The sequence below is a fragment of the Silene latifolia genome, chromosome 3 (genome assembly GCF_048544455.1).
Source record: "Silene latifolia isolate original U9 population chromosome 3, ASM4854445v1, whole genome shotgun sequence".
NCBI classification, from domain to species: Eukaryota; Viridiplantae; Streptophyta; class Magnoliopsida; order Caryophyllales; family Caryophyllaceae; genus Silene; species Silene latifolia.
This window is the reverse complement of record NC_133528.1, coordinates 129,397,807-129,412,446: the sequence shown is the minus strand read 5'-3', so window position 1 is coordinate 129,412,446 and position 14,640 is coordinate 129,397,807.

Genomic DNA, 14,640 nt, shown 5'->3' with positions numbered 1-14,640 from the left:
TTTTGTGGCTGATTTTAGTCCAACCCTAGAACCCGACCTGATAAAAGAAGTAAACAGACTGACCAATGACCAGACAGACCTAGAATGGACCTTGTATGTCAATGGTGCAGCCAACATGAGGGGTACCGGCCTAGGCGTAGAAAACACAAGGTGCGTAGTAAGGCTCGCCAGCCATGGTGCGTAGTAAGGCTCGCCAGCCATGAGGCGGTCGGTTAATGGATCGTGAGAATAGCCGCGTCAAATGGGCTTGTTTTGAAATTAGCGAACTCGTGATGCCGCCGTAGAACTAGTGAATTCGAATTTTCACTATCACTGTGTAACAGCAAATTTTGTATCGCAAAATAAATGTAATACAAAATAGGAAACAAATGAATTTTTATTAATATCAGAAAGTTTATGTGTACAATCTCTAATCTATCCTCTGATTCTAAATGCCGTAGTAGATCACGAAAACGCTGTCTGTAGTAGAGGCGCGAACGTTGTATTTGAATGACACCTGTAGAGGTTGTATGCACTCTGTAGGAGGTGTCGATTTGTCTTCTTGAGAGGGTCACTGCGACTTGTTCTCTCTTGAATGTTGTAGCTTGAACTTGAATTTCTTGGACAGGCGGCACAGTTTTGGTGTGCTTGTTGACTGCTTGCAGAAGTTTCTTGCAGAGGGCATTTATAGAGCTTTTTTTGTGTCTTCTTCTCTCTGAATTTTATGATTATAATTTCTCTAACTTCTTAAATGAATGGAAATGGCTCTATTTATAGAGTTTTAATTCCCCTTGGTGGACTTTGACATTCACAGGCCCATTTATGGGTTTATTAGTGAACTTGGCCCAAATTTGATCTTTTTCGGGTTTAATGATCTGGATAACCCATTTTATAATCCGAGTCGACCCGTATTTCATTTAATCGGGGCAAATTAATCAAATTGAGCTAAAATTTAATATTAACTCAGATTCAACTGATTTATTTTATTTATTCGGCACATTAATAAATTTTCCGTGCCTACACACTGTTTTTGAAATGAGCGGGTTCCGCGAGGAAGCCCCCTGTTGGTATTTGAAGGAATAGTGAATTTGGAATTTTCACCATTCGTTGTTCTCTTTTTTTTTTTAATTTGAAGGAAATAGCAAATTTTAAATTTTGCTATCACGTTTGGAGTGACGGTTATGTGCCGCCGTTGACATTTGATGGAAATAGTGAATTTGGAATCTCCACTATACTTGGAGTGACGGTTTGTGTGCCGCCGTTGACATTTGATGGAAATAGTGGATTTGGAATCTCCATTATTAAATGAAGTGACGGTTTATGTGCCGCCGTTGGCATGTGTAGGAAATAGCGAATTTGGAATCTTCACTATTATTTGAAGTGACGGTTTATGTGTCGCCGTTTGAATTTTGAGGAAATATTGAATTTGGATTCTTCACTATTAATTGAAGTGACGGTTTATGTGTCGTCGTTGACGTGTGAGGAAATAGTGAATTTGGAATCTTCACTATTATTTGAAGTGACGGTTTATGTGCCGCCGTTTGAATTTTGAGGAAATAGTGAATTTGGAATCTTCACTATTAATTGAAGTGACGGTTTATGTGCCGCCGTTGACCTGTGAGGAAATAGTGAATTTGGAATCTCCACTATTAATTGAAGTTTGACGGTTTATGTGCCGCCGTTTGAATTTTGAGGAAATAGTGAATTTGGAATCTTCACTATTAATTGAAGTGACGGTTATGTGCCGTCGTTTGAATTTTGAGGAAATAATGAATTTGGAATCTTCACTATTAATTGAAATTTGACGGTTTTAATTTTTAAATAGTGACTCATGGGCCGAATTGCATGAGTAAGCTACTTTTGAAATTCATGTACTAGGATATTTTTAGGAAACACAACCTCTATCAACGACTTCTCCTTATTTCCTTGATTTCTACATTCCTTCGGCAACAAGTCCGTTTAGAAATAGGGTTTAAGGACTACCCATGCCTATATAAACCCCGCAACTTTGAACGAAATATATCCATCCACCTTATGCTCTCTACGTCTATTTCTATTGCATATTTTCTACAGGTAATAACCCCTGTTATTTCTCTCTTCTTATATATTTCTCTTCAGTTTGGCTGTCCATAGACGATTTTGCAGCATACTGACCATGCTTTCGGCCAAATTTCTTAACGCAGAAATTCTATTTCTTCCAGGCTTTTCGAATTTTGCGACAATCTGAATTAAGAGTTGCTGAGGTATGCTCATCTCGTTCTTTTCGCCACATACTTTTGTCTTCTCGAACCCGTTTTATCTTGTGTGTTAATGATTCATTTGCACTCGTGAGCACAAAATTGGACATGTATCGCTAAACGCATGGTAATTTTGATCATAAATACCGTTTGTTCAACTGATTATCAACGTAGTTGTCCCCTTTTTTTGAAAATACCGAGCTGCTCCGTCGAATATTCGCCAAGGTAATTTTGACAGCATCTGGTTTGTGAATCATTAAATTGTGATATATATACATGCTGAGTGATTCTGTACATGTTTAATAATCAAGTAAACTTGACTATGCTTTGCCGAAATCGATCATATGAGTTTACACCCCTGATTTCATGCGTTTCCTTTGTAAATCAAGCTTGCTCTTGACTCGGATTGATCAAAATCTTGCCTAGAAATCCTTAATTTGATCCAAAAGTGTCTCTGAATGTGAGTGTAGATGATATTAAGCGTAGGACACCATTGACACCATTAATTTAATTAGATGGAAAATTTAGGCCGATGATTGCTCTTTATTTCTCAACTCGTTCAGCAAACTTTGAGTAAGTTGCTTTCCCGAAACCTCGACTTCGTTCAGCATTACGAACTAGGGCATCCAATCAGCACTTAGTTGTAAAACTCTACTCTTTTTTGCGTCAAATTTCGATATTGTCGTCATAATATAAGAGCATTTATCAATTATCATGTCGTCTGTTACACGTTAAAGTTTGCTTGCTGGTATAGTACACATGTGTGTCTATCAACGAACTCGACGAACTCGTTATAGCTTTTTGCCTATTTGATCTTTTACTTTCAGAATAACTCAAAGACAATATATCTTGTGTCCTCAAATCTTCACAGAAAACTAAGCCCCTGCCATAAAGTGTCTTCCTTTTACGTATTTTTTATGGCTTTTCCATCTCGATCGAGTACGCTCCAAGTTATTCGTATTTATCCTCTCTATTTGTTCGCTGAAATTTCGTGTTTACTTGACATCCTTTGAAGATTAGACGTTCTAGTTATGAAAGCATGAACCAATTTTTTAATCTGGGCCGTCATTTTTTTTTTTAATTTTGCTTCGTAAGCCGAACGTTTTGTCTTTCTTCTTTTCTTTGTCGGCTCATTTACTTAACCCTCGGATCGAAGATCTAGAAATTAATCCATATTTTTGTAGTATACGAAGGACAGGGATTGATGAGGGAGCACAGTTTCCGTTATTGGCGACCCTGGTCTTGACGGAAGCGTTGCATATGCCGGAATGAGCTAGGGATTATGCTGTTCTCATTAGTGATAGATGATGATATGTCGAGGAAAATTTTGATTGCCTTGACATTAAAGTGGAAATACAGTTGCAGGGATATGGCGTTATGTCAATTAGCCAAATTAAATACGGAGTATCAATCTTTAAGGCTCTCTTTTTTCGTCTTTTCTTAGTTTGCACTGTCAGCTAACTAAATTTCATGGCTTTCTTTTGCCTTCATTTTTACTATGACACTAGCTATTGCCGTTGACTTGTGCATGTTTCTTTTGCCTTCATTTTGTTATGACACTAACTAATGTCATTGACTTCTGCAGCTTTTTCATTTGTTATCTATTTGCTACCTTTGCACAGCAGATCCGAGCATTTCATTTACATCACTTAGAAGATCTTTGCAAGGTGGTATTCACGCCTCCTTTATTTCTTCTTTTCTTTGAGCCTTATATTCACGTACTATTTCAACGTAATGCGTACATGTTGTCCCGTCTTTTCTTGTATATTTGTTCGTTGGTTACTTCTGAATGCAGGCTACATGACAATCACGTGGATTTATTCCGGTCGGATCATTTCGATTCTCTTTTGGAGTATCATGCAATGTACCCGATTCGTCAACCGCTTGAAGATGTGGAAATTACTCCGGTCGGATAATTTCAATTCTCCTTTGGAGCTATCATGCAATGTACCCGATTCGTCGACCGCATGAAGATTTAGAAGAATGTCACCTGCATTTTGACTTTCATTATACATCTAGTGACTTGTTTCCTCTTTATTTGCAGGTAACAATGGTACATCTCAAGGAGCTACGCCAAAACAGTGTCACTTATCTCTCTCTGGTCGATGAAGAGAATGATGCTCCTGCTTCTGGAACTTGCTTGATCAACCGCGAGTCCTTGCGCGACTTAGATGGTTCTGAGGCAAGCCTTGTTAGCAAGAATGTTTTGAAAAAGATATGTCAAAGAAACTGGAGACTGAGCTGCCAGACACGTCTGCTAATCATATTTTGAAGAGTACTTTTGAAGCGAAAAGTGATTCCTCTAATTATTTCTCCTTGCTTGGCGGAGATATCATATCAGGTTGTGCGAAATGGAGTGGCAACTATGTGAAGATGTATGGCGGATTCTCTTATATTGAAGGTTACTGGGAATGGACCGAAGACGTGTTATCCCGCTACAGCGACATTTTGGCATCTACTTCTATTGATTCCGCAGTCTATGCTTCTTTATACACATACAATAAGGATGCACGCATCATACGCGCCTTTTGCGAGTGTTGGTGTCATACTACCAATACGCTTCACACCAAAGAGGGCGAGCTATCAATTTCTTTAGGGGATCTTCAAACACTAGGTGGCTTGCCTATTAATGGGGAAATTTATGATGAAACAGTCCCGCAACTAAAAGGATTCATGCAGAGAGATGGTCAAGGCAATAGACTGGTTCCAGGGGCCTGTAGTTATTTATTCACTGCCTTTTGCCGTCTTGTGAGACGAGCAAAAAATGAACGCAAGGTCACAGCGGAGGATTGGATCAGGTTTTGGTGCAAGAGAGCGATTACTTATAAATCTCCTAATACTAAAGCACGAAAGACCAGCGGCCTTCCAAAGAAAACACAAAATCCTAGTGGAGAACTTCTGACGCGCCCAACGGAATGGGCCCCTGCAGAGCAAGCTATGTTTGATAAGGTTGGCGTCAACAAGTCTTACAGGGACAGAGTCTATTTAGCTGCGTTTCTGTCATGCTGGTTGTGCGTGTTCGTTCTTCCTGAGAGTGAAGAAAGAAAAATCAGGCCATGTACTTTTGAGATAGCTAGTTTGCTGGCTGAGGGGAATACATTCAGCCTAGCTATCCCCGTTCTGGCGAGCATTTATCGAGGCTTAAACGAGATGGTCAAATCTTCAAGCCCCGCATTCTCTTGATCATACTTCCCGGCTCATTATCTATATGGTTGGCTTGCACACTATTTTTCTACTTACCATAAAATGCAGTCACCTCCTCCGGGTCCTTCCATGGTTGCTTATTCCGGCGTTCAAGGAGCCAAAGCTTACACGGATGATGAAGCGCGTGACCTTATTTATGGTGGCCGAGAAGTCAACGCAAACTGTTTCATATTACACCCAAACAAGGTTGAAGTTCTCCGTGACGATGACAACCTTGATTCCATAAAGTTTGGCTATCTTGTCTCTCTCCGTTCTTCGTATTTACCTTTTCGTCTGGGTGAATCATTTTATCTAGAGCCGTATAATCCTCACCGATTTAGCAGACAATTCGGCTTTTGTCAAGACGTTCCTGATATGTTAGCTCGTGATTCGAGTCAACGTAGAGTCATCAACCGCGAGGCGTTGAAGTTTTGGCAACTTTTATTATTCTCGAAAAGTTACTCTACAGTGGTCCTTCCTAGTTCTTCAATCCGTTGGTATGAACGTTCCACCACTAAATTTAGAGAATGGTGGGAGGCTGCCGGTATAGGTGAGCTTCGAAAGGACATAAAAAAATTTCTACTCACCTCCTGTCCAGGGAAAGAAGGGAGTGATCTACACGTGGACAAGGAAGGCCCCAGCGGCAAACGTCCTTTGAAATCACGTCACAATGAAAAATGTAAAAAGACAAGTATCCGTGCCAGGGATGGATACCATAGTGATGCAGCATCTGATGTTGATCCGAAGCATGGACGTGGCGAGAAAAGGAAAGCACATGTCATAGATACGAATGATGATGAAGTGATGTTTGCCGGGGTTTCTAGTGCTTCACGTGTGCCCTCTCTATCACTGGTGCGTTTTTTTTTTTTTTTTTGAAACAAGCTAATTAACTTGCATCTTTGACAGCAAGGTGACGTGGCTTTGGAGGTGGGAGCGTCAACTGCGGCTTGCAATTATCCTGGATTAGATTTAGATCCGTCTACTCGAGATTACGTGCCTCGAAAGGGGAAAGACCTTTCCAAGTTTAAAAAGATATCATCTTCCAGTGATGCTCACGAGTCTGGTTCTCGAGAAGATCATACAGGGAGTTCCGTTGTGGGTGCCAGTGAAGCGTCAGTGTTACGCTCTCCTATTCCTATCACCATGGTTTCACCTTGCAATCTGAGGACGGGATCGACTCCTTCAAAGTTTGTGAATGTCCTTGATCCTCCTGAAGCTTCGTTTCGTCCATCTTCACCTTATGAGGGGATATTCACGAAGGCCTTGCGTGGTGTAGCTACTGTGTTTACGACAAAATTGAAGAATGCAGACTTTTCAGAAGTGGAAGCAGTGGCAGCGAAGGCTAAGGCATGTTATGCGGGCATACGGCAGCACAAAGGCGATCCTACACTGTTGGAACAACAAGTTAACTCTTACGTAGGTGCCGTCAATGCTTACCTTGTACTTCAAAGACTTGCGGTACCGAACGTCATCGCCCGAATCTTTGGAGAGGGATAAGCTTCAAAGAACACCGAAACTTAAAGAAGTGAAGGCACAACATAGTAGAGTACAAGAAGACCTTGAAGCAGAATCTCTTCGACTGTCAGATACTCAGAAGAAGATAACTAGCCTTGTAGCTGAGCTGAAACAGGCGCAGGAAACGGAAACTGAGTTACAGCAAAGTATAGCAGCTAAAGTTGGAACCCTGTCCGACTTGGAGTCACAGGTTGAGACTACGGAGAAGACTTTGGAAGAGCTTGAGGCTACCCCTGTTCTGAGTGCCGAAGAGGAGGCTTCAATTGAAGAACAAAGGGCGTCTCTTGAGCAAATGCGTGCTTCAATTTACTTTGATCCATAGATTTTAGGCTTAGATTACTATTACTATGTAACTTGATCGTTATCTCTTTTATTGCAGACCTGCGTGTGATTGTTTCATTTTAGCTCATTTTTCGTTGATCTTCACATTTATATTGTCCATTATATGAATTTGATTTCGCCGTTCACAGTTTAGGCTCTTGCGGGCCAGGAGCATTTTTTATTTGTTTTATTTTGGTGTGGCTGCACTTGAACAAAGTGTTTGTCCAAATTGCCTACGTACTCACAAAGCGGACAGGGGTGACAACTTGCAAGATCAAGCCAACGTAGTTCATAAAGAGGGATGATGTTTGTTTGGAAGTGTGGCTGCACTTGAGCTACATGTTCACCCAAGCTGCCTACGTACGTGTAAAGCACGAAGCACTTTACAAGATCAAGCCGACGTAGTTCATAAAAAGGAAGGACATTTTTTTTTTTGGGTATGCAGTTTAACCTCTTACTTAGGAGCTTTGGTGTGCAGTTTAAACTCTTGCTTAGGAGCCTTGGTGCGCAGTTTAAACTCTTGCTTAGGAGCCTTCACTGTTGAGGCTTAAGAATAGTAACGTTTCAGAAATTTCCCATTGATTGGGCCTACACGAACGCCATCTTCATCCACAATTTTGTAAGCACCATTCGTGTAGACCTCCTGTACTACGTATGGACCATCCCACTTAGAGGTGAATTTACCAACTGGCTTGTGAGAGGTGATGATTGGTCTTCGTACCACAAGAACAAGGTCTCCTACTTGGAAAGAACGAGGGCGCACCTTTTTGTTGAATGCGCGTGACAACCTTGCTTGATAGCACTGGAGTTTTTGTTGAGCTTCTAATCTTTTTTCATCGAGAGCCTCTAATTCTGCTAAATGCAATTTGTCATTTTCATCTTCTGTGAGCCCTTCCTGAATGGCAATGCGCAAGGAAGGGATCTGCAATTCTAATGGCAACACGGCCTCTACTCCATACACCAATGCATACGGGGTTGCCTGAGTAGGTGTTTTGTATGTGGTACGATACGCCCACAATGCCTCACCAATCCTTTCATGCCAATCTCGTTTTGACTTTGCTACTACTTTTCTCAACAAGTTGCAAAGGGTTTTGTTGAAGGCTTCAGCCAAACCATTTGCAGAAGCATTGTACATGGATGACTTGTATTGTTTGAACTTGAATTTTTCTCCCAGACTTGTCATCAGATGGTTGAAAAATTGTTTCCCATTGTCAGTTGTGATACGCTGAGGTACACCATATCTGTAAATGATCTGGGTTCGAATGAAGTCCACAACATTTTCTTTCTTCACTTCCCGTAGTGTGATGGCTTCTGCCCATTTTGAGAAGTAGTCAGTGGCGGCGAGGATATACTCGTGTCCATTTGAGGCCTTGGAGTAAGGGGTCCCACAACATCAAGTCCCCTAGCTTCAAAGGGTCATGAAGAAACAGTAGGATGCAACGGCTCCGGCGGTTGGTGTATGAAGTTTGTGTAGAACTGACAGGGTTCACATTTTTTCGCAAAGTCCATACAATCTTGTACCATGGTTGGCCAGTAATACCCCATTCTCTTTACGTGATCATGAAGTTTAGGCCCAGATTGATGAGCGCCACAAATTCCAGAGTGAGCTTCATGCATTGCTTCAACAGCTTCGTCCTTGCTTAGACACCTCAACCATTGGCCTGAGAAAGAACGTCTGTAGAATGTCCCTTTATAGTGAATAAACTTTGTAGCACGTCGACGTATCTCAACCTTGTATCTGGGATCATCAGGTAATTTTTGGTGGTCCAAGAAATCAATGATAGGTTGACGCCAATCATCTTCCTCAGCTGTGTAGACGCATATCATGTTGGTTGTGTCTACATTTTCTTCTCCTTCAAGCAAAGATACTGATGCGTGTCTATAATGTGATGTTTTACATCTTTATTTCCACGCATTTTATGTCTATTATATGTAGTTTATTCTACTATTTCCCCTATTTCTGTCTACTCTCGTGTTTTTATGTAATATTGCAGATTATTGCGGAAATGGGTAGAAAATGAACCAAATCTTGACCCCGGAAGCTAAGCTTAGGAAGGAAATGAATATTTGACTCGGACTTGAAGTTTAGAACGCATTTCAAGGCCTGAAGATAGCAAAAGCATGGGTGCGTACGAGTTTAACAAGCAAAGAAGCACCTCACGACATTGCAGGCTGCTTCAGATGGCTATATCTCGAGTTCTATAGCAGATAATCGAGTGATTCCAATTGGAGGTGAAAGCTTATCCTTTTAGCTTTCCAACGCCGCGTAGAACGCCTGATTTGACCAAGTAACGAAGAAATGGCGGCTGTTTTAAGATCGGTGCGCGCTGCAGGAATCGTCAGAATGCAATTTTGTACAGCGCTGTTGGTCCATCGACTGGTCCAAGTGGTCGATCGACCACCCCACGGGTTCCAGTAGCTACTGTTCGCTGCTACTCAGTCGATCGACTGCCATGCTTAGTCGATCGACCAAGACACTACTTCAGACGAGAATTAAAAGATCGAGACTTATCAAGCCCACAAGTTATTAGGTTTAGGAATAATAGCTGCGTACTTTTCCTTTATAACGTAGCTTTAGCTTTCAGTTTTCGGGCATTCAGTTTTCATCATCAAAATATTAGGGTTCTTTAGTTTAGAATAATTTTCTTCAATAAAAGTTACTTTCGCTTTCGGTTTTGATCTTTCCTTCCTGCTTCCATTCGGTATTTCTCTGTTTATTTATTCGATTTCGTTTAGTTCATAGATTAGAAATTGCTAGAGTAGTTTTCCCAAAGCCAATTATCGTTTCATGTTATTTACTTATTTAGTTATTTCAATCATGCGATCAATAGTTTTACTTGTTAATCTTATTGTTTTTATCGTAAGTATGAGTAGCTAATCACCCTTTGCTAAGATGTGAGGGAATTTGTGGCGTAGACGACGTAGAATAGGTAGACCTGTTTTGGGGTTTGGTCGATCGATCGCCCACTAGTCGATCGATCACACGCGTCGCGTAAGAATTAGCATTGTTCAATTGATTTAATTGCAATTTTTGATAAAAGACCGAGAGGCTATTTGTTAAATACTTAGGAATTGACCGACCCAATAGATCGAAAGAGAGGGGAGGGCAATAGACTACCAATTGAATGACTAAATTATACTAAGATCGTAAGATAAGTAAAATTTAGGCATTAGGAATCACTTTTCAGGGCGTGAGCTAGTATTAGTGAGACCTAGGGACTAGTAGCTTAGGCTGAGAGGCGCTACTAGTTAAGAATGGATCGAGAGGACTTCTTATTTTCCCACCTTACGTGATTATTTAAGATTTACCTAGGATTTGCGTCGTCGTAGCTACAATGAACCGATCGTCTTAGCATCCTTTTTATCATCGTTTACATCGTCAGTTTTATTTGCCCTTTTTATTTAATTGCATTTAGTTTAATTATAAATCAATCAAAACCCCCCTCATTGTTACCCTTAGACTAAAATAGAAAGCAACTAATAATTCCCTACCTCCCTGTGGTTCGACCCTTGCTACCACTAGCTTCTGTTAGTTTAGCTCGGAATTATAAATTTTATTTTTGATACTAAACGACGGTATCAAAATTTGGCGCCGTTGCCGGGGAGGCAGCGCTAATTTTTAGTTGTTTTTAATTTTAGTCTTTCTTTCTTTTGTCTCAGGGAACTTCGGTTCCTTGAGACCGTTCTCATGTTCGCTTTTCTGAGTTTTCCACAGGAAGAGGGTGAAATCTTTGGTGCTTATTTCGCCAGGCTTTGGGAGTTTATCGAGCCCAGACGAGATACATTTTCTGAACTCCAAATATGCTGGACTATTACCCTGGGTATAAATGACCCTACGCGAGCATACCTAGAGTCTATAGGTAAGTGGGATTTCACAGGATTCTCCGATGACGATATATTGAAATTCTATGATTGGTTTGCTGCTGAGAGTCTTAAACCTAACTTTTCTCTTCATGTTGACTTGGATGAGGGGGTGGGTGAGACATTAGAAACCGATCTAGAGAATGCTGACGGAGACATAGAGGAGACCATTAGCGTGGTTGACAATCCTTTTTATGAGGATAGTCAAGATCCCCTTTATGATTCTTGCACTGATAGTGAGGTCGATTCGGAGGATCTCTTCGAGAACCTCCAACTTGATAAGTCTAGCAATAAGGAGAGTGAGGAGGAAAATTTTGACAGTCTTGAGGTTAATTGGGATGTGTATGACGATATTATAGATGACCCTATTCTAGGAGACCCCATTGACCCATTTGACTTTACCGCCCCATGCATCTGGGACGATTGTCCACCTTCTCCCCTAGTTGACCAGACTCATGTACCTCACATTTCTTACCTGTTTGAGCATTTTTCTACTCGCGTTGTTTTTGAGTCAAATGCTACTGAGCTCGCTAATTTTCCACCTGCTGTTAATTTGAGTTTTTACATTCCGCCCTTATCTGGAGGGAGGAATAATTTTGTGGATGTTTTTAGGAGCTGTCATAGGAAATTTGTTAGACTTAGATGTTATTACATTTTAATTTCCTATGCTACTACTATTTTATGGTGCTACTTACAGTTTTGTGTAGCACATGCGCAGTTATTTGATCGGTTGCTTCGTGCTTTGAGTCAATTTTTTTTGACCGGGCTTATTTGGAGTGGTCATTTGAAGGAAAAGAGGGTCGAGCTGGGACCGTCTAATCTAGCGCTACCGGGAGGCAACCCGGAGTTTAAACATTTTGTTTGATTTGGTTTTGAAACATCTAGCTTTATTTGTTTTGTGTGCTTTAATAATTAGCTCGACTTAGACAGTTACTTTGGGTTTTTGCGCAATTTTGGGCGCGTTTTTATGTGCATTTACAGGTTATTAGACCAAGTTAACTCAATTTATTGAGTTAATTCGTTAGCAGGAACTGTTCACGTCAGGTAACTTAGTCGATCGACTGACTAGAGTGGTCGATCGACTGACCTTCGCAGCACAGAAGCTACTGTTTCAGGTAACTTGGTCGATTGACTAGCCAAGGCGGTCGATCGACCACTGTGGCTGCTATACCTCGTTCTTTTAATTCATTCTTTACACATAATTACCGTTTCAATTTTGCTTTCTCCGATTATGCGCGGTATTTTCTGTCTTTTCAGGTCCTTTATGGTAGCACTGCTGGCTACTGAAACCTCCTAGCTCACGCTGGTTTGGGGAGGTTTCCTTTTGCGCTTAAAATCTTGTGAGTTTCCGTGTTCCTTTTCATGTCTTATTTAGTTATTTATCGCAAAATCCCATTTCCTTTTGCTTCTTTATACATGATTTCGCACAATGGGGACATTGTGTGATTTGGTTTGGGGAAGGGTTTTGCGTCGCATTTGCATTGTTTTTATTGCATTTCAGTTACACGTTTACATTTTTTTTCTTGCATTGTTGTTTATTTTCCCCTATATATACAGAAAATCCAAAAAAATTCAAAAATTCAAAAATTCAATTAATTTGCACGTTTATTTTAGCATATAGGTTGAGTCAGATTGGAGTATTCATTACTGATAGTTGTCATTTGCTTAAGCCTTGCATTGTTTCACATCTTTTAGCAAAAGTTTTTGCAATATCTCGAATTTCGTTTCAAAATTTGTTGAACAATTAGACTTGACTTGAAATTTTGGCAAACTACAAAACTTTCTAAGGAATTAGAGCCTATAAACTGGTGTCATTCATGACCAGTTTCATTTAGGATTGTGAGTAGTTACTCCCTGCATATCGTGTAACATTAATTTGCACAAGTATGACATTTAATTTCTTTTTGCCTGCATACATTCGGGTTAGTGGTTGGTATTGCATGTTTGGAGAATGCTTGCGAAAATCCCTTTTGTTCATTTTACCCATTAGCTTCACATTAGCCAAAAATTGCCAGTTGACCCTTTAGCTACAATCCATAAACTAAGCCTACCCCTTTGCTGAGCTAGTTTAGTAGTTTTTAGTGGTATTCGTTGTATTGTATCAATTTTGGCTCGATTTGCACTCTATGAAGTTGGTAATGAATGAAGGAGAAAAGAAAAAGAAAAATGAAAAAAATTGAAAAAAATAGTGTCTCAAAAAAAAAAAAAAATGAAAAAAAAGAAAACAAAAGAAAAAGAAACGGCAAAAAAAAAAAAAAAAAAAAAGTTTACTCCTATGTTTGCTTTATATTTTATGAGGAGTGTTATTTGGATTAGTGAAGTGTTTGCCTAATTCATTAAGGCATTTGAGCTTATTTCATTGAGTTAGAAGTGGATGTTTTATTCGGTTTGTTAGGATGCTAGCTTGGCTATTTCCCTCTCATTCCCATATTGTTTTGCCTCTTCTTACCCATAGCCTCACTTATCCAAATCTTTGCAAGTATTCGGCATGTGATGGACCCTGAATGGTTGGAATGTATGTGCACGGTAGCTAGAATTGCTTATCATACTATATTGCATGCATGATCATGTTGGTTGAGTCTAGGTGAGCGACTTTTGTCTCTTTCTCTCTTACATATAAATTGCTTACCACTTGCTTTGTTGAGAGAAGAGTGGCCCGGGAGAGTCCAATCTTGAAAGTCTTGCAAGGTCAAACGTTCAACATCTTTTCGAAATATGCATAAATTCGTTTGCGTGACATTGAGCTATTAGTAGTTGATTCATATGCATTAAGTTAGTTTAAGTAGACGATTTTCAGTTTGTCCATGTTTTGCTCCTTTCTATCTAGATTTAGTTTTGCATTTAGTTTGCTTGGGGACAAGCAAAGGTTTGGTTTGGGGAAGTTTGATGCGTGTCTATAATGTGATGTTTTACATCTTTATTTCCACGCATTTTATGTCTATTATATGTAGTTTATTCTACTATTTCCCCTATTTCTGTCTACTCTCGTGTTTTTATGTAATATTGCAGATTATTGCGGAAATGGGTAGAAAATGAACCAAATCTTGACCCCGGAAGCTAAGCTTAGGAAGGACATGAATATTTGACTCGGACTTGAAGTTTAGAACGCATTTCAAGGCCTGAAGATAGCAAAAGCATGGGTGCGTACGAGTTTAACAAGCAAAGAAGCACCTCACGACATTGCAGGCTGCTTCAGATGGCTATATCTCGAGTTCTATAGCAGATAATCGAGTGATTCCAATTGGAGGTGAAAGCTTATCCTTTTAGCTTTCCAACGCCGCGTAGAACGCCTGATTTGATCAAGTAACGAAGAAATGGCGGCTGTTTTAAGATCGGTGCGCGCTGCAGGAATCGTCAGAATGCAATTCTGTACAGCGCTGTTGGTCGATCGACTGGTCCAAGTGGTCGATCGACCACCCCACGGGTTCCAGTAGCTACTGTTCGCTGCTACTCAGTCGATCGACTGCCATGCTTAGTCGATCGACCAAGACACTACTTCAGACGAGAATTAAAAGATCGAGACTTATCAAGCCCACAAGTTATT